Source organism: Cavia porcellus, unplaced genomic scaffold (assembly GCF_034190915.1).
Source record: "Cavia porcellus strain 051 isolate PalLab524CR breed Dunkin Hartley unplaced genomic scaffold, mCavPor4.1 scaffold_20, whole genome shotgun sequence".
NCBI classification, from domain to species: domain Eukaryota; kingdom Metazoa; phylum Chordata; class Mammalia; order Rodentia; family Caviidae; genus Cavia; species Cavia porcellus.
The window spans coordinates 59,496,104-59,520,652 of NW_026947503.1; the positions used below are offsets into that span (position 1 = coordinate 59,496,104).

Consider the following 24,549-nt stretch of genomic DNA (forward strand, 5'->3'; position numbering starts at 1 on the left):
TGGAGAACGGAGCGCTCGGCTGGGCTGAGCGACCATCGCGGAAGAGCTGAGGGCAGGTGGTTCGGTTCTGTTCTCTTCAGGCCTTACTTCAAGTGACCTGGGTGATCCCTGTGCTGCTGAAAGGTGAACCAGGTGACTGCGGGTCTCTCCAGCCTGGGTCCCTGACTGACAGAGAGGAAACAGCCATGTGTCCTGATCACACGGTGTCCTGGCAGGACAAGAACATATGGCAGGCAGGAGCCGGAGGCCAGGCTAGAACTGGATGCTTGTTTTAAGCTATTTAGTTTTGCCACACAGCGGTGCTGTGTCAGTGGCTGGAGATGGGTTATATTATGTACCTCTTCCTGCAGCACCTTCACGGAGCCTGAGGCAGCCATGCTTGTCCCTGAGGACCTCCATCTCTAAATGTCATTTAGCTTGCAGTTTTGGATTGCCAACTAGACTATAACTGCTTTATCTTTCTTTTTCTTTTCTTTCTTTCTTTCTTTGCTACATCTCCAGTCCCTTTAGTTTAAAAAAGAATTTTTTAAAGCAAAGTCTAGCTAAATTGCAGGGGCTGCGTTTGAACTTGCCATCCTCCTGCCTCGGCCTCCCAGAATACTAAGATGATAATTGTATGCCACTGTTCCTACCTAGAGAGAGAGCAGATCCTTTTTCTTTTTCAATATCTGACACCAAATCTGACATTCAGGAAGGACCTAGCGAACACTTGTTGTATTTTTAGGTTCAATGAAATGTAGCTGGCTTTCCCACTGGGTCTTCTGTTGCTGCACAGTGAGCATGATGCTCAGGCTACGTGGCCCTTAAGGGTTCTTCTCAGCTCCTCATTCTGTTGTTACGCTTCAAATGTGTATTTTGTCTGTAAGTCTCCTGAATTGCTCTTTATAGCTCCCACTGGGAAATCTCTGGTTTCAGAATTCAAAATATAAAATTGATGATTGCTTTAATAAATGTTTCTAGTTTGTCCTGGTTTTGTTTTGTTTTTGGTTGTTTCCGGGTAAATATAAAACACAAGAGAAGATCACCAGGTAAAACATTCTGCAAATTCATATTACGCACAATTACCCTTGACATTTTAAGTGAATTTCTATTTGATTATTGAAAGGTTCTTACCCTAGTATAAATTACTGTACAATCATGGCAGTGGTCTAACATGGCAGAAGGCCAAAGCAGGAACGCCTACCACTTCCTGCTTCTTCTGCAGCCCTAACTGCAACTCCCCTTCCTGTTTGCATGCACAGAGAGATCCAATCGGTTCCTCACACATCATCGATATCCACCCCATGTGCCACTTCCGATCAGAGGTCATATAACCCTTTGTTTCTCTGTATCCAGTCGAAAAGACAGCTCAGCCACGATGGGTTGTGTGCTCTTTTCCACATCCTCAACTCTATAAACCTAACTCAATAAACCTGTTCGTTTTGTACTTTTTGCTTCTCTATTGCGCCAAAATACTCTAACAATCATATTTTGTGGTATTATTGTTTTAAGCAGTATTTTAACCTATTCCATAGAGACTTAGCTAAGTGTAGTGCGATTGACATACTTTAGAAATCAGAAAATTCATTTCAGTTTGGCCTGGTGCGGCTACCCCAGACTTTTCAAGATGATTCACATTGAAGATTTTGAGCCCTGGAGATGCCACACTGTCTAAGCAAACTCTAAATGTAGTTCGGGTCACTCTCAGCCCTTCAAAATTTGCCATTCATTCATTCCACTCATTCATCATCTATTCAGGCAGTGCTTACCAGTTCCTGGGCATCTTGAACACAGTAGTGACAAGATAGTGGCGGTTCCTGCCAGCATGGTCTCAGTGGGTTGAGGGAAAGAAGCAATTAAATAAACAAGAAAGATAACAGTGTAAGTGCTGGTGAATTAAGAAGCTGTTAAGAGTGCAAGTAACAGAAGAGCTACCCCCAATTCAGTAACAGTAAAGGCAGTTTGCATGCACCTGTGACCTTCTGCGGCTGCTTCAGCCACATGTGGTCCAGGCAGCGCGAAGCTCAGGACCAGCCCTAGCACTGCTTTCTCTTCATTGCTCAGCTGTGGATCTACACTGTAGGCTACCTTGTCATCAGAATGTTCTAGGATGGATGCCCAGGTAGTATGGAGCAACTCCTGGAGCTACATCATTCACACCTAGTGGGAAGGTGTGTCCCAGGGTCCTAGCAAAAGTTTCAAGGTTGATTCTGATTGGGCCAGCCTAGGGTATGTGTCTACCCTGGCCGACCATTGTGATACATGAGGAGCATGTGGATTGGCTTACCCTACATCATGAGTTTCGTTCCTGGGTCCAGGGATAAACACTGTTTAACCAGACTGAAATAGAAAATGGTTAGGGCCAGGTATGGTGCTGAAAACTTGTAATTATAGCTAGAAGCTGGGGCTGGAGAATCACAAGTTCTAGGTCAGCCTGGTCAATTTACATGACTCTGTATCAAAATGAAAATTAAAAAAGGGCTACACCACTACTTGACCTCAATCCCCAGTACTACATGCAAACAGAAAAACAAAAAGATAGAAAAAAGAAAAGAAAAGAAAGTTAGTGGGAACAGAAAGGGTTAAATGCTGGGAGGGAATGCACCAACATTTACTACAAATTCTGTGATAGAAAAAGTGCTTGGCCAGCACGTCTGTCTGCTTTGGGAGGTTGGATGGCGTGGCAGTGAGAAGGAAGCGCTCTGAAGTCACTGTGCCCATGTGCAGATAACAGTTCCACAAGCTTGCTTGTCTTGACAGAACTTTCTTAATTGTGAAATAGAATAATAGTCGTTTATCCCTCAGATTAGTCTGAAGATTAAATAAAGTAATGTATGTAAATAGGTAGTAGTCTCAGCAACTATTTTAATATTAATGCTATCTGACCTTGCCCAGAGGCATCAAAAAAGGTTTTAGGAGGAAGTAGCATTTACATTAAATCCCAAAGGATCAGGAAAAATCCTCTAAGAAAAAAATGATTAGTTTTGAGCTAGGCATGGTGGCACACTCCTGTAATCCCAGCATTTGGGAAGCTGAGGCAGGACTGCTGTAAATTCAAGACCAGCCTGGACTACATAGCATACCTGTCTCAAAAAAAAAAAAAAGCAAGCCTGGCATGGTGGTGCACTGCTGTGATCCCGGCACTTAGTCGAGAGGCTGAGGCAGGAGGATTACTGTGTGTTCAAGACCAGCCTGGACTGAGAGGCTGAGGCAGGACTATGTAGTGAGTGCAAGGCCAGTTTGAACTACATAATGAGATGCTGTCTCAATAAATAAATAAATAAATAAACAGATAGATAAATAGATAAATAAAGGGTTGGCATTTAAGAGAAGGAAGATTCAAGCCCTAAGCTTTTGGCTTTAATAAACTTTGCACTACCTCAAAAATAAGTATGTCTCATGCTTTCTTTTCTAAATGCATTATGTGATGATTTTATCAGATATATAATTTTTGTAAATAGCTTTGGAAAGGGGGCAATATGAAATGCAGCTCAATGAAAGGAAATATGGAAGTAAAAATTAATGTGTGTAAACCATTTCAGAATTTCACTTTTGAAAAAGCTATGCATACATGAACAAGCTCTTCATATTTTGTTGTTTTGAGTTTTTTGAGACAGGGTCTTGTTATGCAATCTAGGCTGGTCTTGACCTCATGTAGCCCTAGCTGGCCTCAATCTATCACAATCCTGTTTCAGCCTCCCAGTGCTGGGATTACAAGTGTGCCTGACCACACCCACATTTACTATTTCCAATTTTCACTCGTATTTTACAAGTCAGAATTTTAAACTGGATATAGTAATGCATCTCCATAATCTCAGCCCTTTGCGAAAGTGAGGTAGGAGAATCACAAGTTTGAGTCCCGCCTGTGCAATTTACCAACTTAGTGAGAACTTGCATCAAAATAAAAAATAGAAAACATCTGGGGATGTGCCTTTCTGCAAAGGTCCTGGGTACTGTGCACAAATGAAGAGAAGAATTTTTAAAATAAACCGTGTAGGGAGGAGAACAGACTATTTCTCTGAAACTGAAATGTTTTTGAGTTTGCTTTTTGAAGGTACTGAGGATAGAAGAAATGTTTTTGAGTTTGTAAATATCTCTCAATTTTCTTAGCACAAAAACCATGCTCTCTCCTCCTTCCTTTCCTTATTCCCATTCTAAATGAATTAGTAAAATTTATTGTTGCACAAAGTCATATGAAACATTTTCCAGCCACTTCGACCGTATTTCAACAGAACCTAATCTTCTTGATAAGGCAAAATCACACTGATTTCTAAGAAATTATACTTGGCAAGCACTATCTCAGGAATGTGTAAATAATCTTATTTCCTTGCCTCCTTTAAAGCATGGACATTCAGTTAGCCAAATCCCCTTTGACATTTACGCAGTTTCTGGCCTTCTCATCAGCTTGATTTCTTTGGTTCGTGGAAGGCACAAGAGGTATATCCAGTGGCTCTCAGACTTTTGTGCTTTCTGGACACTGACGGGATGGTGCACTTAAAGCAAGTCAAGCCAGGCATGATGATGACCACTTATAGTCCCACCACTCGTGCCAGGCAGGGTTCTAACTGCCAAGGACCTGATTGTTCCAACACACCCAGGGTCTTGCGTATCCAGTGGCAGAGCCTGGCAGGTGGCAAATGGTTTCAACACAGCTCGTGCTGTGGGGGTCTCTAAGCAGGGCAGAGGAATGGAAGGAAGAGGAAAATGTCTCCTCAGAGTATTCAGACATCTCTGCAGAGATGAAAATATACTAAGAGCTATTTGTTCGTTCAGTATACTGTCCATATGCAGAATCCTTCCCCTTGCCATCTGCAAGTTCCCAAGTTTGGGGAATCATTTAAATTCAAAATGATTTTTACCAGGAATAGTGGTGCACACCTGTAATCACAGCACTTAGGAGGCTGGAGCAGGAGGATCTCAGTGAGTTCGAAGCCAGCCTAGGCTACATTGTGAGTTCAAAGTCAGCCTAAACTGCAGGGCAAGACTGTTTCAGACAGACAAACAAAAAATCTAAAAACTCTTAACATTTTTAAATTTGGGGGACATTCAAATTGAAGTACTAGCCTTCTCTGAAAGAAAATCAATAGTAAAAAAAAACCAGCCCCGTTATCTCTTGGGAGGTACACTTGACCAACTGTGGGCAAGCTCTTTACACATACCTGAAAGACTGCCAAGATTGAAGGCTCTGCTTTAGAGGCTCTGAAAGGCAAAGGCTGCATCCGAGGTCAGCTCGCCTCAGGCAGTTCTGTGAGTGCTGTTAATTTTATGCTGGACTCTGCACAGTTTTTGCATAATAACCCGTGAGAATCAGAATTGTAAATCTGTCACATTTCTGCTGTTGATAGCATTGGTAGGAATTTCAGTACCCTGTATGAAAATGTCATCACAAAATTAAAATGAACTAAATCCTAAGTACGAAAAATTCAAAACAGTAATGCAACAAAGGAAAAGAGTTTCTGTGCTCTCTCTCTCTCCATCCTTCTCTCTTGAATACTTCTTTTTCTTTTTCTTTTTCTTTTTCTTTTCACATCAGATGGGTAATGTGCCAATGATGTAACAAGGTTCAAAAGGAGGCACATGTCATGCATGCAGCATGAACACCCAATCATCATGCTCATGAACCTGAGGATCTGAATACTTCTTTTTCTCAGTTCAACTGTGATGCTTCAAATGAATCAAATTGCAGCTCTCTGTGGCTTGATTTTATTTTTTGTTTGTTTGCCTCTTTTGTTTTTTCTGAGACAGGGTCTTACTATGTGAGACCAGGCTAGTCTTGAACTCACTATACAGCCCAGACTGACTTCAAACTCACAGAGATCCCCCAGCCCCAGCCTCCATTGTGCTATTACAAGTATGGGCTACTACAACCAACTCTTTTTATTTGTACAGATAAGTAATGCATCATGTATACTCTTCTCTCCTAAGGTACAACACAAAGAAGCTCAAAAAAAATTGTGGGATGAATTAATTTGGTGACCATATAAATCAATAAGTAGAATTATACTGATAGTGAATGTCTACTATGCACAGGCAATGTGCCAGGCTCTACGGTAAGATTTTACATGTAACCTGATGGCTCTTCTCAACAGCTCCAAGAAGCAGAGTTTTTGGCAGCAGATGTTATTATTATCATTTTGCAAATGACAAGGAAGCTTGAGGAACTAGGCATCCTGCCCACGGTTGGACAGAGAATCAGAACTCAGCTCCCATTGGTTTGACTTGAGCATTCATACTCACCAGCTTTCCTCCTAAGTATCTCCAATAGATGGGCTCTTCTCTTCTCTTCTCTTCTTTTCTCTTCTCTTCTCTTCTCTTCTCTTCTCTTCTCTTCTCTTCTCTTCTTTCTCTGCTCTGCTCTTCTCTCTTTCTTTCTTTTATATTTTATTGTTTATGATTTTTTTTTTGGTACTGGAGAGCCAACTCATGACCTTGTGCTTACCAGGCAAATGTTTGAGACACTGAGTTAAATCCCTGGCCCTATATTTTACTTTATTTTATTTTATTTTATTTTATTTTTGAGACAAGGTCTCACTATGTAGCCCAGGCTATCTTCAAACTCATAGTGTTTTTCCTGCCTCAGCCTCTTGAATGCTGGAATTATAGGTATATGCTACCATAGTCAGCAGCATATCTCCTTCCCTTTCTCTAACCAGCCCACTGTTAGTGGGTGCATTCTTTGGAAACAGGTGTCTTCCAGATAGTCTCCACTTGTACTTATTTCTTCTGATTTCAGCACACAGGTAATTTGATGTGGACGTGACTTTCTGTAACATGACCACTGACATGCCTTGTTTTCAGGCTCAAAATTATTTTTACCACACAAGAGCTAAAACATGAATTCACCTGAGCATGAATGGATGGCTGGGTGGGCAAATGTGATGTACTCCATTTGATGAAATACTATTTAGCCATATAACAGAAGAGAATTCTGCCATTTTACAACACAAATGAACACTGATGACATTATGCTAAGCTAAGTAAATCAGTCACATGAAGACAAACACTGCTTGGTGTGGAGGCACATAGCTAGTCCCAGAACTCAGAAGGCAGAGGCAGGAGGATTGTCACAAGTTCAAGGCTAGTCTGAACTACATAGTGAGACTCTGCCTCAAAAATTCAAAAACAAAACAAAACACGCAAATGAGCAAAAAGACAAATACTGTATGATTTCACTCACAGGAGGTACCTAGAGCGATCAAACTCAGAGACAGAAAGCAGAGGGAGGTGGAGAAGCAGACTAGGAGTCAATAGGGTTTTTTGTTTGTTTTGTTTTGTCTTTTTGAGAGAGGATCTCACTATGTAGCCCAGGCAGGCCCTGAATTCACTTTGTAGCTGGGTTGGCCTTGAATTTGCAGCGATCCTCTTGCCTTTGCCTCCATACTGGGATTACAGGCATGCGCTACCATGCCTGGCCTGGGAGTCAGTGTTTAATGTTGACAGAGCTCCAGCTTCACAGGGTGAGGAGCCTGGGAGAGGATGGCAGTGAGGGCTGTCAGAATTACAAATGTGCGCTTAATTCTACCGAATTGCATGCTTAAGGTGGCCAAGATGGTAAATTTTATCTTTTGTGCATTTTATGACAGTTAAAAAAAACTGATTTAAAAAATAAATTGGGAGTCCTGGTGCTCACTGGTTTTGCCACAGCAAACAACAGGCTTCACACAAGTCCCTGGTCCCCTGGGCTTCGGTGCCCTTGTTTGAGACTTAAGTATCCTCCTGAGCACTTCCATTCCTCAACTCAGGAAGCTCTTCTTCCAGCATCTCCAGTTTTCTCCACCCTAGATCTAAAAAGGCTTCCAGAAAGTGACATGCTTCATGAATATAACTTTGGTATGTTAGAAGACAGGATAAAACAGAGAATAAAATAAATCATACAAAATATATCATTCAAACTGGGTGTGATGGTACATGCCTGTAATCCTAGCACTCAGGAGGCTAACGCAGGAAAATGTTGTGAGTTCAAGACCAGATTGGGCTGCAAAGTGAGCTCAAGGCCAACCTAAACTGCATAGTGAAACTCTGTCTCAGAAAGACAAAAAAAAAAAAAAAAAAAAAAAATCAGACAAATGACACTTGCCAATGTATCCATTTCTGGGCCTTTGCAGAACACATAGCTCCCATACACCCCATCTCCCTTCCCCAGGAGTGTGAGCCTCATGTCCCATCCTTCCCATGAGGCCCCTGTTAGACAAGTCCTCTCTTTTTGCTGAGCAAATGGCCGTTGTCGCCCATCTCTGCCAAGCACCAGAAGGAAATACAGTCTTGGAAGCCAAGGCCAGAAGACAGAACCTTAATTGGGAACAGTGGAAAGAAACCTATTTCAGTAGAAAATTGTCCATGGCTCATTGAGGGCTTGTCTGTGCTAATTATTCCCAAGGGAGGCTGTCAAGGCACACCCGGCCACACATGTTTGGGGCTCCTGTCTCCCCAGAACATGGCATCAGAGGTCTCTGGCTCCAGGTGTCTGCTTTCCCAGGCTACAATGCCTGTCACATTATCTTATCCCTCTTGCTCTGACCGGTTTCCTCTCTGTCTCCCCTTCTCCCATATTCTCTCCATTCCCCTATTCCTACCCCTTCTCACATGGAGTCCCCTAAAGTCAAACTCAAGAGTCAACCAAGAGTCATCATACCAGAAAAAACACAAACATAGAACATGGAAGGCTGCTTTCTAACATAATAGACTATTCAGGTGGGAAGTATCTTGAGAAAGGCCCCACATGAACCTCTGCTTTGGTTGTTAAGGTTGTAAGCCTGAGCACCTAAAAAATCCTCTCCAGCTAGAGAGGATGTTTAAGCCTGCATCTCCTGCCAGCCAGCCAGCCTTCATGATCATCTGAGGACAGAATACCCTTAGCCACAGAGAGAGTTCTGCCCTGTGCAAAGTACAATCAGGTTAGAACACTGCTTCCTATGCATCCTTGCCCTTGTGTTTTAGGATCAAAGTGTGCACGCACACATTTATCTATGTCAACAGAAGTGGTCTGGCCTGAGAGATATACTCAGCCTGTTTGCTCACATGGCTAATGTGGATGCATATGCTCAAAGCCTTTCCTTGCACTTAATGCTCCAGATTCAGTGTCTCATCTGTTGCCTTATCAATCTTCCCCTAAAACTCAGACCAGAAAGCACACAGGAACAATCACTACATGAAAGATATAAATCAGTACCAGTGATTCCTCGTGTTGACTCTTACCTTGGAATTGCATAATCTTGATTACACAAATGACAACCAGGACTTTTGGGGGCCTAGCATGTAAACTGCAAGTTGGAGCCCAGCCTGGACCATCTAGTGACTTAGTGAGACCTTTCTCAAAATAAAAACAATATTAAAGGGCTGGGGAGGTAGCTCAGTATGAAGGCCCTGGGTTCCATCTGCCATATGGAAAACAAACAAACTTAGACAGTGGGAGCTGATGGCTGAGTATTTCCTCATCGTCAGCCACACATCCTGGATGGTGAGCTAACCCTGATCTATCTCACAAAACACAGGCACCAGGAGCTTTTCCCTCCCTCCATTTCCTGACACTTATGTCAGCCTTTACCAGAGCGACAAGGGGTTACCACATGCACACTGGGCAGCATCAGGACACAGGTGGTCCCAGGGACATGAGCACAGTTGCTGTGTATCCCACGAGCCTCATTTGAGGGAAGTCTGGCTTTTTAATTTTATTTATTTATTTTTTATGGATCCTTTCCCCATGGGGGTTATATTCATGACCAGCAATAGTCTCAAAGAACCTCCAGGCAATGAGAATAAAGCAAAACATTTTTTTGGTCACATCCCTCCCAGAATCTCCATAACAAAATGTTTGCATAGCTTTACAATTCTGGGCCCTGCCTTAGAAGTCCCACCCAGCCCACCCACCCTCGAATACTGGAACTTTACAGTTCTCTTTCTGAAATGTTTAGGCTAAGACTCTGTCCTCTTAAAACTTCCTTGGTGGGAAGGATGGCACACACTGGAGAATGGCTCTGGAGAGAGGCTGTGGGACCACCACCTGGTTTAGGAAACTTACTACAAAATAATGAATGCACAGACAGCACTTGGGCCCCAAGATGAACCCTGAGACACCCTCACCTGGGCCCACACTAAACTGTACTCTACTTGGGAGACAAAAATGGGACAAAACTTTTGACTTGGGCAGGATCAGTCTGATACTAAAGTGACCAGTGATCGGTGCGAATCAACAGTATCTCCAATAGTGGTGTTCATCTTGAAACCAAGATTCTAATTTTTCTTTTTCTTCTTTTATGTATGTGTATGTGTGCACGCATACGTGTATATGGTGCTAAGGATCAAACCCAGAGGCTTGTGCTTTACAAGCAACTGCTCTTACACCGAATGACACCCCTGAGCAGGATCCTGCCTTCTTGCTTTACCTCGGCCTCTTTCTAGCTGTGAGTTTGGGTAAACTGCACTCTTTCTAGGTCTCAGTGACCTTGTGGCTTCAATGAGGTTGAACTATCCCAACCTTTGGGCCTCTTCCTGTAAAGGAAAGGAAATGCTGAAAAGGTGCAGAGAGAAGATAGCAGAAGGAAAGAGGAAAAAATCTCTTTAAAGGACAAAGAGTTTGTTCCCTGACATAAACAGTGAAATACCCAGGGAGAATGAATCATGTCCAGGAAACCAGAGAAGACAAGAGAAAGGACTAATATTTAGGGATTGAGATAATTAGCTGCAGAGCACGGCAGGCTGGTGGGCCAGGGAGTTGAAGTATGTTCAAGGGCGAGTTCTTGGCTTTCTGTAATGGAAGAGGCGGGAGAAAAAGGCTGGATGGGATACAGATTTTAATTTCAAACTTCCAAGAGGTTATTATAAACAACTGGAGAGAAGGTTGTTTTAAATTGTGTTTAATGTGAGTATTCACTTGTTGGCAGTGATTGGTGTTTCCTATAAATACCACTTCCATCTTATGAAATGCAGCCGGGGCGGGTAACGTGTCAGGGGAGGAGGTGAAGAAAGCGGCAAGGAAACTTGGACCCTGAGCGCTTGCCGTGAAACACTGGGGAAACTGAGCTCCCCTCCTTTTCTCTCTGGAACTAACGGCAAACAACTGCCTTTCGAACGGCTCAGATCTTATTAATATACATTTTTACTTTGCTTCGGGGTATTTAATGCGCTCTCCAGAGAATAGTTCAAAGCAGTAAAAATAGAATTTGCCAATTTCTCCTTCTAATTAATATCAACTGGGTCTCATTAAGCTGATTCTACACAGGCAGTATTACGTGTAGAGTTAAGCTTTGGAATCCGAATAATCTAGGTTCAGATTCTGGCTCTTCTTCCTTGCTAGCTGTGTGACCTTGGGAACATTATCTCACCTGTCAACATTTCAAATGTATCTTCTTTAAGGTGGAATTGCTATGGTGTGTAAAGAGGTAAAGCATAGGCAACATCTAACAGCTCTTGGAACACAGGAGGAACGCTACGAGCATTAGCTCTTCTTTCTCTATGTCTCTCTCTCTGAGAGGAAAAGCCCGACTTGGAAGGCCTGAATGATTAGTCCTAACACACAGTCATGTAACCCAGGATGTCCACCCGCCCACCCCGCTCCACTTCCTGCCTGTAGAGGAAGGCTCCGGTAAGAGACCTTATGTGGTCTCAAGACCTTATTTGGCTTGGTGGGTTCCTCCTGCATCCTGCATCAGCACCTGTAGTTTCGCCTGCAGTGTCCATTCTGCTCTTCCCACCAGCCCTACTTTCAAGTTCATCCCAGCACGCAACTGATGAGAAAACTTCTCTGACCTCTTTCACAATGGGTATTCTCACAAAGCACTATGCACACCACACTGTTGTCACACTGTCCTTTGTCACACTGTTCTGCCGGGATCTGTTTATATGCCTGTCCCCCGCTTGGCCTGTGTGTCCCAAGGGCAGAATCATGGTAACTAGCATGCCACAGGCATCCAACAGCTGCTGACTGAAAGAATAAAAACCATCATATGTAACATTACTTTTTCTCATAAAATCCCATTTCCTTCTTTTTCCCTTTTGTTGATACAAGCCAACTTGCACAAAAGTATTCTGTGAAGACCCCAGCAAACCTTCCTTCATTTCTAATACCCAAAATAGTGTCATGTAACAGTCCCTGAAGAAGAGTGGTGCTTAGAGGCTGAGCTTATGTCACACTCCATTCTCTAAAGCACGTATCTTTTTTAAAAATTGGTACCATGGATCGAACTCATGACCCCGTGCTTGCAAGGCAGGTGCTTATGCTGCTGAGCTAAATCCTCAGTCCTAAAGCACATATCTTTACATTTGGGTGGGATAGATATTATATTGGAGTAGTACCAAGAAAAATGTCCAGGATGTTGAGAAGACAACCATGGTATCCGGCATATCAGTGGTGATGATGTCTATTTGATTTTGTCTTGGAATATTGTTTTCATATTTTCCTATTTGCTATGGCCCAAGTATGTAATTTTGGTTAGGTTCTAATATACTGAGGCTGAAACTGGGAGACACATGTGTGGACCCAAGCCATGGTCCTGATTCCAAGATGGTAAGGGTACTGGGTTCCAAACTGGGCATGACAGCATTCCTGTAGTGAAACTGTGAAGCTAAGAACCCTGAGAATTAAAAGTGCTAGACGCACACAAAGTACAAGCACAAACATCTTTCCATTGGGGGAAAGTCATGCTAACAGATTGGCCCTTCCTATCTCTTTTGATGTTTTTACTACTTTTCACACTGACAGAATGATGAGCCAAGAATGTGTCTGAAAATGAAGTTAGGGAACCAAACTATATAAAATGTATATAGTGCATCATCAAATGTGTTTCTTTTTTCTTTCTTCTTTTTCTTCTTCATTGTTACTGTTTTTTTGAGATATGTCTGGCTCTGTAATTCAGACTGACCTTGAATTCAAGGTGATCTTCCTGCCTCAGCCTCTTGAGTGCTGGGATTATATGTGTGCACCACCACACCTGGCTTCAAATGTATTTCCTGAATTCGGAATTTTGGCCTGCTTCCTTCCACCTGAAGCCATGAAACAAACGTAAGGTTTCCTGGGACTTCTCGTATCAGACTGTTTCTCTCCTTGCTCATTGAACTTGAGCACAGGACTGGAGAAGGGAATTTTAGGAGCAGAAGTACCTCCTTACCTCCAAATCTACAATGGACCCCCACAGTCAACTATTTGAAACACTGCCCCCTACACTATTTGAATCATAAACTTCTAGCCTTCTGTGATGGTTGATTGTTTCAGTCTGAGTAACAAATGCCCAACTGAATTGGCTTAGTGTAGTTCGGGGTATGGGATCCACCCTAGACAGCGTCCTCACCAGAATGGGGTGAAAGGGAAATGAGGAAAGATTGCTTCTGTCTTTTTCGGAGGAGCTCCGGTCTTCACCTCCACTTTGGCCATCGCTGCCCGGCTTCTAGCACAGCCTCTCCAGCCTTGTATTGCAGACCATTCGGCCTCCTGATGTAGACTGGCGTGGGACACTGCAGTGAGCACCGGTCCTTTGCCTGGGTCCTTCGGGCCCCTAGGGCACAGGCAGACCCTTCGTGCTCTTCCGCACCGGACTCCGTGGGCAGCCATCGTAAATCCTTATGTATCTGTCTGTCTTGCATAAACTCTGTTTCTGCAGTGAGCACTGACTGATACACTGTCCAGTCAAGGGCAGCTGCTTTGGTTCCCACAGACCTGATCAAACCTTTCCACAGCCCAGGTGGCATGTGATGGGTTCTGCCTGTGTGAAGGTTTGCAAGACAGCCTGGTGCCAGCCCAACATAGCAATGGGCCCTGGAGCAACAGCGTGTCCCTCAGTACTGACTTCCATATTTTTCTTCCAAACTCCAGATCAAACTTCCTGCTTTTCCCATCCTCCAATCAGCTGTCAATACGTCATTCTGCTCGCCCCTTTAAACTCCACTCCCTGTCAAACCAAGTGTAAAGATCACTGCTGCGCACCTTTGAGACACTTATGCTGGGTGCAAATTCTATGTTCCGAGCTGGATGCAGAACCAAAAGCAGCACTGGCTCTTGATATCTTCCTGGCATTAAGGTAGACTACCTTTCTCAGAAAAACAGAATTAAACAAACAAACAAAAATAAAGGGGGAAATGATCTCCATCAAGGCAATAATAATTTTGAAAATTTTGCTTTATATTTAACGAAAGTCCTTGACAAGAAAGACTTGTATGAATCAGTGTCATATTTAATCCACTGGAGCACATTTAGATCCCAAATTGTATTTTTTTCTTTCTTTTTTTTTTTTTTTGGTCTTTTGAGACAGGGTCTTGCTATACAGTTCAGGCTGGCCTTGAGCTCATTTTGTAGCCCAGGCTGGTCCCAAACTCACAATGATCCTGCCTCAGCCTCCCAAGTACTGGAATTACAGAAGTACAACAGCACGCCCAGCTCACTTCACTATTTTTTCTTTGATGGTATCAAGAGATATTCTCAGTTGCAGCCCAAATGTCAGCGTGTGGGGCTAGTGTCACTTTAGACGTAAAGAATGAAGCGCAGACAAACGCATCTTGATTAATTAGAAGACAGTTCTCTCCCCTTCCCCTCTCATGTGCCCTTTCCCTCGTCTCTAATTTGCACTGGTGTGGAAATGCAGGCATTTTTGCCTACTGAGTAAGTTCAAATGAGACCCTGTCTTCCCAGCAAAAAGTCAGCGTCGATCTGGAGGAAATGGTGAAGATCTGTGGCCCAGCAGATGATCCTGCCTCAAGCGCAGCGAGTATGTCTGAGGAGAGCCCAGCATGCAGAAATGGATGGCTTGCCGGTATACATAAGTGTGCTTATACAAAACTCCCTGAAAACGGTTGTCTTGTCCAAAGAAACATGTGTAGATCTAAATGCATGACAATTCAGTAACTCCCAAGACTTCTAAAATGTGGTTGTGGACAATAAAATGAAATAAAATATAATTGAACACTGACACAGATCTGTACCACTTCACCTGATTGTGCAGTTCCCAAGAAAGGCTGTATTTGTTGTTTCAGACAAGGTCTTGCTTTCCGATTTAGGCTGGCCCTAACTCAAGGAGAACCTCCTGCCTCAGCCTCCTGAGTGCTGAGGTCACAGGTTGTGCTACCATGCTGGTTTACAGGCTATTGTTAATAAGTTCCACAGGAAGGGGGAGGTGAACTCTGAGCCTTTTTTTGTTTGTTTTGTTTTGTAGGGGTTTTGTTTTGGTATTCAGAATCAAACTCAGGACCTCACACTTGCCAGGTGGGTGCTGTGCCACTGAGCTATATCCCCAGCCCTCCTAGCCATTTTGACACATAGTCAGCCAAAGTTCTGGATGTAAGTCCTGGGAGAAGCTTTTCTACCTACATCAATTAATCTCAAGAGTTTCTAGGAATTTTTGTCTTGGCCCTGCCAAGAGGCTTTGAGCCCAGAAGGAATTTCACTGAGCAGATTCCTACCTAAAGTCAGGACAGACGTGCCCAGGAACTCAGAGCTTTCTGCTATATTTGCTTATGAGAAAATTAAGAGAAATGCATGAGCTTTCAGCAGGACCAAGGGGTTGATGGGACCCAAGTGACTAAGGGGAGTAGGCAGTGGGGTTAACTAGGAGAGTTACAAAGGCTGTGGTGGGGCTGGCGGGGCCAGGGGCTTCTCACCCTGCTCTCTGCTGCAGTTAGGGACAGTTTTCCAGGTGGAGGGGCGAGAGAGGCAACACCAAATCAGAAACAACCTTCTCTGCCCTACTCCCTTCTGTGTCATAGTCCTCTGGCAAAGAATAGGAAAAAAACAAGCTTTCCGATTATATTAATATTTTGCTTTTTAAAAATATAAGATTTCTTAATAGCTCAAAAGTATATCAAAGATCTACATTTAAAATCTAAAATTACAAAATTCTTAGATGAAAGCATGGATGAAAAACTTCATGGCACTAGATTTGGCACTGATTTCTTGAATGCAACAGAAAATCCGGGCAACAAAAAGAAAGAGAAGTCATGCTTTATCAACATTGAAAACTATTGTGTCTTAAAAGACATTATCAACAGAGTGAAAAAACAGGCAGAGTGGGATAAAATATTTGAAATCATACACCTGATATAGTGCCAACCTCCAGAATACTTAAATAACTTCTGCAACTCAGCAACAAGAAAACCCAAACACAAGCAGAGACCTTTCTTCAAAAAAGATATAACATGGTCAGTGAGCACATGAAAAGATGATCAAACTCTAGTCCTTAGGAAATGCAAATCAAAACCACCCTCAGGCTGTCAGCCTTGTCGCAGTCTTAGAAATTTCCCTACCAAGAGCCATGCCAAGGAAGAAATGCTCACTCAGGTTGAAAGGGGACAGAGGGGCTAGGGATTTAGCTCAGTGGCACAAGAGCCTGCCTGGCAAGCACTAGGTCATGAGTTCCATTCTCTGGAACCAAAAAAAGAAGCGACAGAAGAGGAAGCGGTCTAAGGAAACTCCAGAACTCCCAGCCACAGAATGCCGGGAGCCTGGAGCACTGGGACAGTTCTTGGCTCTTGGTGGATCTACAATGTCTATCAACATCCAATCCTCAAGACTACCTCTGAGACGCCCTCCTTGTTCAAACCCAAATCCTGCTAGAACCTATTCTCTCTTCATTGATCCCTTCTGACCCAGATTGGTGATTGGTTTTGTTCTGAGCAGTAGTCGTGTGCAACATATGGACAATAAATAATCTCTCCTGCCAACCTAGCTGAAAAATCAAACAAACAAAATACAACTATGTGATGTAACTTTTTTTTTTTGTCTTTTTCCTTTTTGTCGGTACCGGGGATCGAACTCATGACTGCCTGCTTGCAAGGCAGGTGCTTATGCCACTGAGCTAAATCCCCAGCTCCGTGATAGAACTTCATATGCCATAGGATAACTGCTATCAAAAAACAAAATAACACATGTTGGTGAGGAGGTGGCAAAATCGGAACTCTTGTGTATCACCGGTAGCAAAAATGGTGCACGCACTATGGAATAGTGTAGACAGGATCTCTAAAGAGAGGGGCATATAGTTTAATTTTAATATTAAATTTTATTTTATTTTGTATTTTTGACACAGGATCTCTTCATTTTTCAGGCAACCCTAAAACTCACTATGTAGCCCAGGTGGACCTCCTGTCTCAGCCTCCCAAGAGCCAGGATTACAGGCATGCACCAGCATGCCAGGCTAGGGCTATTTTTTAATAAGTATGGATTTTCAGGTTGGTAAGAAAAAAAACATTCTGGAAAGGGATGGTGGTAATGCCTGTGCAACAATGTATCTTAATGTCACTGAGCTGTACACTAAAAAAAAGAAAAGAAATTAAAGTTGTAGGTTTTATATAATGTATATTTTTACCACAATAAAAAATACATAGGAATGGGGATGTAGCTCAGTGATAGAGTACCTAGCCTTGGGTTCAGTCCTCAGCATCGCCAAAATATTTTGGGAGGCAGAGGAAGTGTAAAAAGGATGAAGATGTGCTATGTACTTGTTGTACCTATCCCATGATGAATGTAATCATTATGTATTGCACTGTAAAGGTGGACTAATAAAAACCGCTGGGTTTGGTGGCACATACCTGTAATCCTATCACTCAGGAAGCTGGAACAGGAGGATTGAACAAGTACTGAGGTCAACCTAGGCAGCATAGTAAGTTCATGGCCAGCCTTGAATACAAGGCAAGACCCTGCCTCCAAAACAACACACAAGCAAGCAAACAAATGAACGAATTGGAAGGCAAGTATAAGGGCTGTGGGACAGCTCAGTGGTAGAGCCACTGCCCAGTACAAGCATGGTCCTGGGTTTGATCTCCAACACCACACACACGTGTGCACCATGCATACTAGCGAATGTCACGAATGTCACCATGAGCTAAGTATGTGTAGCAGCATGTGTGAATTAGTGGTGTTTGTATGTGTGTGTGTGTGTGTGTGTGTGTGAGAGAGAGAGAGAGAGAGAGAGAGAGAGAGAGAGAGAGAGAGAGAGCAAGATCTCAAGAGCAAGGAGCACGCCCAGTGTTATAGGAGTTGGTTTCAAAATGCTGTTCTCCAGTGAAAGGAACCAGGACTCCTAGGAGAAACGGCTGACTCCAGGATGTGGCAGGGAAAATGCAAGATGAGTCAGAGGCAACTTACAGCACTAGAAAGTAAGAAATTGCACACTCATTGGGAGGCTGAGGCAGAAGACCGCTGTGAGTTCAAGGCCAGACTGGGCTACAAAGTGAGTCAAAGGCCAGTCTGAACTGTATAGCAAAACTATCTCAAAAAAGACAAAAAGACCAAAAAAAGATAAAAAATAAAAAAAGAAAGAAATTGCATTACACAGATGGTGGTAGCGTGTCAGTAGGACACTGGAGTGAATCTAAAACACCAGTGAGCCATGCAGCACCCGTATTAATCTCAGCTATCCTTAAGACTGAGATAGAGGGTCATTTAAGCCTAGGAATTCTAGGCTGTTCTGAAAGATAAAGTAAACAAAATAGATCATGACTGACAAAGCTGGAAATTTTTTCAAGAAAAATATGTAGTATGGATTATACCCCAAATTATTAAAAAAATGCCTGAGTCAATACTGATACAAATAACTGATTAAGCCAATTATGGTTGGCACATGCTCATAAACCCAACACGTGGAAGGCAGAGGCAAGAGGACTGAGTTTGAGGCCAGCCTGCACTACATAGTGAGTTCAAGATCAGCTCGGACTACACAGCATGACCCTATTTCAAAAAAACTAAAAATAAGTAAATAAGTAAATAACTGATTTAAAAATAAACAGAAGTCGAGTTTGGTAGCAGCACTTGGAAGGCTGAGGAAGGAGGCTCATTGCAAGTTTGAGACCAGCCTAGACTGCAAAGTAAGTTCAACACCAGCCTAAACTACATAGTGAGATCCTGTCTCAAAAAAGAAAAAAAAAAAAAAAAAAGGAAGCAAATAGACAAATCTTTGTAGAATTCCGACCAATGTGTGTAGCTCTGACCTCTCTGTGAGGAACCTTTTCCTCTGCCATGAGGTGGGTTAGGGTTAGTGACTTGCTTCCAAACACCAGGGTAAGGAAAGGAAGAAACAGTGGTTTTACCATAGTAGACAAACTGGACCAACACTGGCCAAACCCACTGATTAATGATGTCACCCATGGTGTTATACAGTGATCACGTGCTTGGGGGTAGGAGTTCATGCAAAGGGCACTTTTCTTCAATGGTATTCCCTAAAAACACACGCACAGGCCTGGTCCAGTTATGACAAAGGCATCAGACAAATGCCGAGTCAAGCAATTTTACGGCTGTTGGCTAGTATTTCTCAAGACTGTCGAGCCCATGAAAAACAAGGGAATAACTGAGAAGTTGTCACAAACCATAGGGAACTGGGAGAGTCATGACAAAGCCAGTGTGAAACCTGGGAGGCTCCTGGTTAAAAAAAAAAAGACATCAGCAGAAAAAATTCAAGTAAGTCTAAGCTTTTGTTCTAACAATGCATTGATGTCAGGTTATTAGTTTTCATAAAAGTGCCAGTTATGACAATAGGTGAGCCTTACACACAACTTTACTATCTTTCCAGTGTCTTCTTAATCCAAAATTAATCAAAAACAAAAATGTTACTTTGAAAATACTATCAAAATATAATGAATTGAGGACCAAATGCGAAAATCACTGTTACAAAATATTAAGCCAAGATTCTTATGAAATTGAAACTTCGAGCATTAAACATCCCTAAAATTTCTTTGCTTTTTGGTTTGTATGGTGCTTTGTTTTGTTTTATTTTGTTTTAAAGAGAAACAGAAAAATCAAGAAACAATTAAAAAACAACAACAAAAAACAATGGTGATATAGGACTTCAAAACAGGATGATAGGAATTTAACAATGGTTGTTATATTATACATTGTAATCCTCAAAGTTATTGCTCAGGTACCAGATGCAGGCATACAAGACTGATCAAACAGTATAATTACCCTTTGAGCAGTTTCTTTCCCTTTTACTATATCTATTGTAACTTTTGGATCGTTTTTTACTCTTTCAGTTTTTACACTAATGAGACAATATGGTGTTACACATGTAAGTCTGATTTATTTCACCTATGAATATGGTTTCTAGTTGCATCCATTTACCTATAAAAGCCTTAAGTTTATTGTTCCTTATGGCTGAGTACTATTGCATTATATAAAAATAGAAATTTAGGTTGTTTCCAAGATCTAGCTATTACAAATTGTGCTGCTATAAACATGGATGCACAGGGGCTGGGGGTTTAGCTCAGTGGCGTAAGCGCCTGCCTTGCAAGCAGGCAGTTCTGAGTTTGATCCCGGTACCGATAAAAAAAGGAAAAAGACAAAAAAAACAAAAACAAAACAAAAAAAAAAAAAAACATGGATGCACATATATCACTGTGGTATGATGTTTTCAGTTCTTCTGTGAAAACACTCAGAAGGGAAATAGCTGGATTGAATGAAATCTCTTAGTTTTTGTGGAATCTCCACATGGATTTCCACAGTAGTTGCACCAATCTACACTCCCACTGATGATGAAAGATTCCTTTTTTCCCACAGCCCTGCCAGCATTTGTTAATTTCTTGATGGCAGCCATTTTTTCTGGAGTGAGATGGAATCTCAGTGTAGTTTTAATTTGCATTTCTCAAATGACCCATGATGTTGAACATTTTTTCATGTATTTATTTTTCATTTGTGTTTCTTCATCTGAGAATTGTGAATCCATCTCAGATGCCCATTTTTGGATTGGGTCTTTAAATTTGGGGGGCCTCATTTTTTTCAATATATTGTATGTTCTAGTTAGAAGTTCTTTGTCTGAGGGACATTTGGAAAAAAATCTCTTCCTAATCTATGGGTTTTCTTTTCACTCTGTTGGTGATTTCTTTTGATGTGCAACAACTTTTTAATAAGACAAGATCCCAGTTGATTCTTTGAAATACTTTGCTTGCAGTTTGGTTTTTGTTCATGAACTCTAGGCCTACTCTTATGTCCTTGAGATTTTTACTGACTGTCTTCTAGAAGGTTTAGTGTTTATGCTTTAATGTTTAGATTTTTGATCTATTTTGACTTTAGTTTTGGTGATAGGGGTGGGTCTAGTTTAAGGCTTCGTCATATAGAAAGCCAGTTTTTCCAACATCGCTTAGAAGAGGCTATCTTTCTTCCAGTGAACATGTTTGGCCCATTTGTCAAAGACAAGGTGGTTGAGTGTGTTTGTAGTTGTGTCTGTATCTTATTCCATTCCATTGATCCTTAGGTCTGTTTTTTTTGCCAGCACCATGCTGATTTTATTATAGCAGCTTTGTAGTATAATTTCAAGTCTGGGATTGTGATGCCTCCTGCCTTGCCTTTGTTGCTCCGGATTGCCTTTGCTATTCCAGGTCTATTATGGTTCCATATGAATTTTAGGAATGTTTTCTCTAAATTTATGAGGTATGCTAATGTTATTTTGATTGGGATTGCATTATATCTGTGTAACAGTTTGGGGAATATGGCCATTTTCACTATGTTAGTTCTTCCTACCTATGACCAAAAGATATCTTTCCATTTTCTGAATTTCTCTTCAATTTCTTTTTCTAGAATATTGTAATTTTTAATATACAAATCTTTTACTTTCTTTGTTAGATTGATTCCTGAGTATTTCACTTTTTGGATGTTACTGTGAAGGTGTGGTTTCCCTAATTTCTCTCTGAGTGAACTTGCATACAGGAATGCTACTGACTTTTTTTTGTGGTACGGGGGATTGAACTCATGACTTCACGCTTGTCAGGCAGGCGTTTACACCACTGAGCTAAATCCTCAGCCCACTATTGACTTTTGAGTATTGACTTTGTACCACCTACTGCTACTGAATTTGCTTATTAAGCCTAGGAGTCTGTTGGTGGAGTTTTGGGGTCTTATATGTAAAGTATCATGTCATCTGTGAATAATGATAACTTAACTTCTTCTTTTCCTACCCTTATTCCTTTTATTTCTCTCTCTTGTCTAATTGCTTTGGCTAATGTTTCCAGAACTATATTGAACAGGAGTGTTGATAGAGGACAACCTTGCCTTGTTCCTGATTTTAGGATGAAAACTTTCAGTTTTTGACCATTTAGTACTATGTGGGCTGTTGGTTTGTCATAGATGACTTTTATCAAATTGAGATAAAGACCATCTATTCCAATTTTCTCAAGAGTTTTTACCATGAATGAATTTTAAACTTTATCAAAAGCTTTTTCTGCATCTATTGAGATGATCATGTGATTTTTGTCTTTAGCACTGTTGATATGGTGTATTACATTTATTGATTTGTGTATGTTGAACTATGACTGCATTCCTGGGATGAATCCCACTTGGTCATGGTGTATAATCTTCTTGATAATTTTTTGCATTCTGTTTGCTAGTATTTTGTTGAGGATTTTTGTATCTATGTTCATTAGAGAGATTATCCTGTAATTTTCTTTTTTTGGTTGAGTCTTTCTCTGGTTTTGGTATCAGGGTAATACTTGCCTCCCAGAATTAATTAGGGAGAATTGCTTTCTTTTCAATTTCATTAAAAAGTTTGAGGAGTATTGATATTAAATTCTCTCTAAATTTCTCATAGAATTCAGCTGTGAATCCATCAGGATCTGGGCTTTTTTTGTTGTTATTGTTGGTAAGTTTTTAATTATGTTTTCAATTTCGTTAACTGATATTGGGTTATTCAGAAGCTTTATATCTTCCTGATCCAGCTTTGATAATTCATATGTTTCTGGGAAACTGCTCATTTCTTCTGTTTTTGATCCCATGAGAGTAAAGGTTTTCAAAGTAGGTATTGATGTTCTTCTGTATTTCCACTAGATCTGTAGTGATTTCACCCTTTTCATTCCTTCTTGCACGAGTTGGGTTTTTTCTTTCCTTTTTTTGATAAGGTTGGTTAGGGGTTTATCAATTTTATTTATTCTTTCAAAGACCCAACTTTTCAATTCATTAATTCTTTGTATTATTTTCTTAGTCTCAGGTTAATTTCTGCTCTGATCTTTAGAATTTTCTCTCTTTTTTGAGTTTTGGGCTTGTCTTTTCTTTTTCTAGAAGTCTAAGGTGCACACAGGCATGGTGGCTCATGCCTGTAATTCCAGCACTCAAGAGGCCGAGGCAGGAGGATCATTGCGAGTTTGAGACCAGTCTGGACTACAGAATGAGCTCAAGACCAGCCTGAACTGCACAGTGAGACCCTGTCTCAAAGATCAAAGAATACGAAGACAAAGAAGGAGAGGGAGAGGGGGAGGAGGAGGGGGAGGGGGAGGGGGAGGGGGAAGGGAGACAGACATGGACACCACCAGGACAAAGAAGAAAAGTTGTTTGAGGTACAGTATTAGGTTATTTGTGCTCATTCTGTTTTTCTGATATGAGAATCTGCTGCTATAAATTTCCCTCTGAGGACTGCTTTCATTGAATCCCACAGGTTCCAGTATTTGCATTTTCATTTGATTGTGTATATTATTTAATTTCTTCTTTCATTTCCTCTGTGACCCATTGGTTATTCAGTGAGGTGATAATTTCCATATGTTTATGGGGTTTTTGCTGTTTCTTTGGTCATTAATTTTCAATTTCAGTGCACTATGGTCAGATCATATGCATGGGATAATTTTAATTCCTTTGAATTTACTTAAGCATGTTCTATGGGTTAATATATGGTCTGTTTTAGAGAACATTCCATGTGCAGCTGAGAAGAATGTGTATCCTGATATCATTGGATGGAATACTCTGGGAATACTTAGTCCATTTGTTCACAAGTTGATTCTGTTCTGTTATTTCTTTGCTGATTTTTGGTCTGGTTGATCTCTTTGTGACAATGGGGTGTTAAGGTTCCCCATTAAAACTGTATTACTGCTTATTTGATTTTTCAAGTCTATTAATATTTGTCTTACATAGTTGGATGCACCCATATTTGGTGCATATATATTTATGATTGTTATCTTTTCCTCTTGAAGTTTTTCCTTAACAAGTATGTAATGACCTTCTTTGTCTCTTTGGGTTTTTTGGGGGAGGAACCAGGGCTCGAACTCCCGACTGCGCATCTGCAGAACTCCCCACTGCGCATCTGCAAGGCAGGTGCTTATGCCTCTGAGCTAAATTCCCAGCCCTCTTCTTTATCTGTTTTAATGATTCTGGGTTTGAAGTTCACACCGTCTGCTAACAGAATAGCTACCCCTGCTTTTTCTGGGTTCTGTCACATGGAGTATTGTATTCCATCCTTTGACTTTCAGTCTATGAATTTCCTTTTGAGTTAAATGTGTTTCTTGTATACAGAATATTGCTGGATTTTGTTTCTTGATCTGCTTTTCTAGTCTGTTTCTTTTCTTTTCTTTCTTCTTCTTTTTTTTTTGTACTGGGGATCAAACTCATGACCTTGTGCTTGTCAGGCAGGCACTTCTGCTGCTGAGCTAAATTCCCAGTCCCCAGTCTGTTTCTTTCAGTTGGTGACTTGAGACCACTTATGTCAATGGTTATAATTGATATGTATTGGCTTATCTTTTTCATGTTATCTTTCTGCCATTGTTTCCCTGCTTTTTCCCTCTGTTTAATTGCTTGTCCTGCTTGCTGGTTCTTTCTGTTGTTGTTCTTGGCATTGTGGTCATTTTCATCTCTTTCTAGAATGCCTTTCAATACTCTTTGTAGGGTTGGTTGAGTGGTCATAAAGTTTG

General features: G+C 41.4%; 1 non-coding gene across 1 annotated transcript; it reads right to left on the bottom strand.

The window, feature by feature from the left end:
• Nucleotides 1–5,506: 5,506 nt before the first annotated feature.
• Nucleotides 5,507–5,609, bottom strand: LOC111758063 (small nucleolar RNA U13). The gene has a single exon (XR_002792298.1). It is a non-coding gene; the product is annotated as a small nucleolar RNA U13 (small nucleolar RNA).
• Between the last annotated feature and the right edge of the window lie 18,940 nt (nt 5,610–24,549).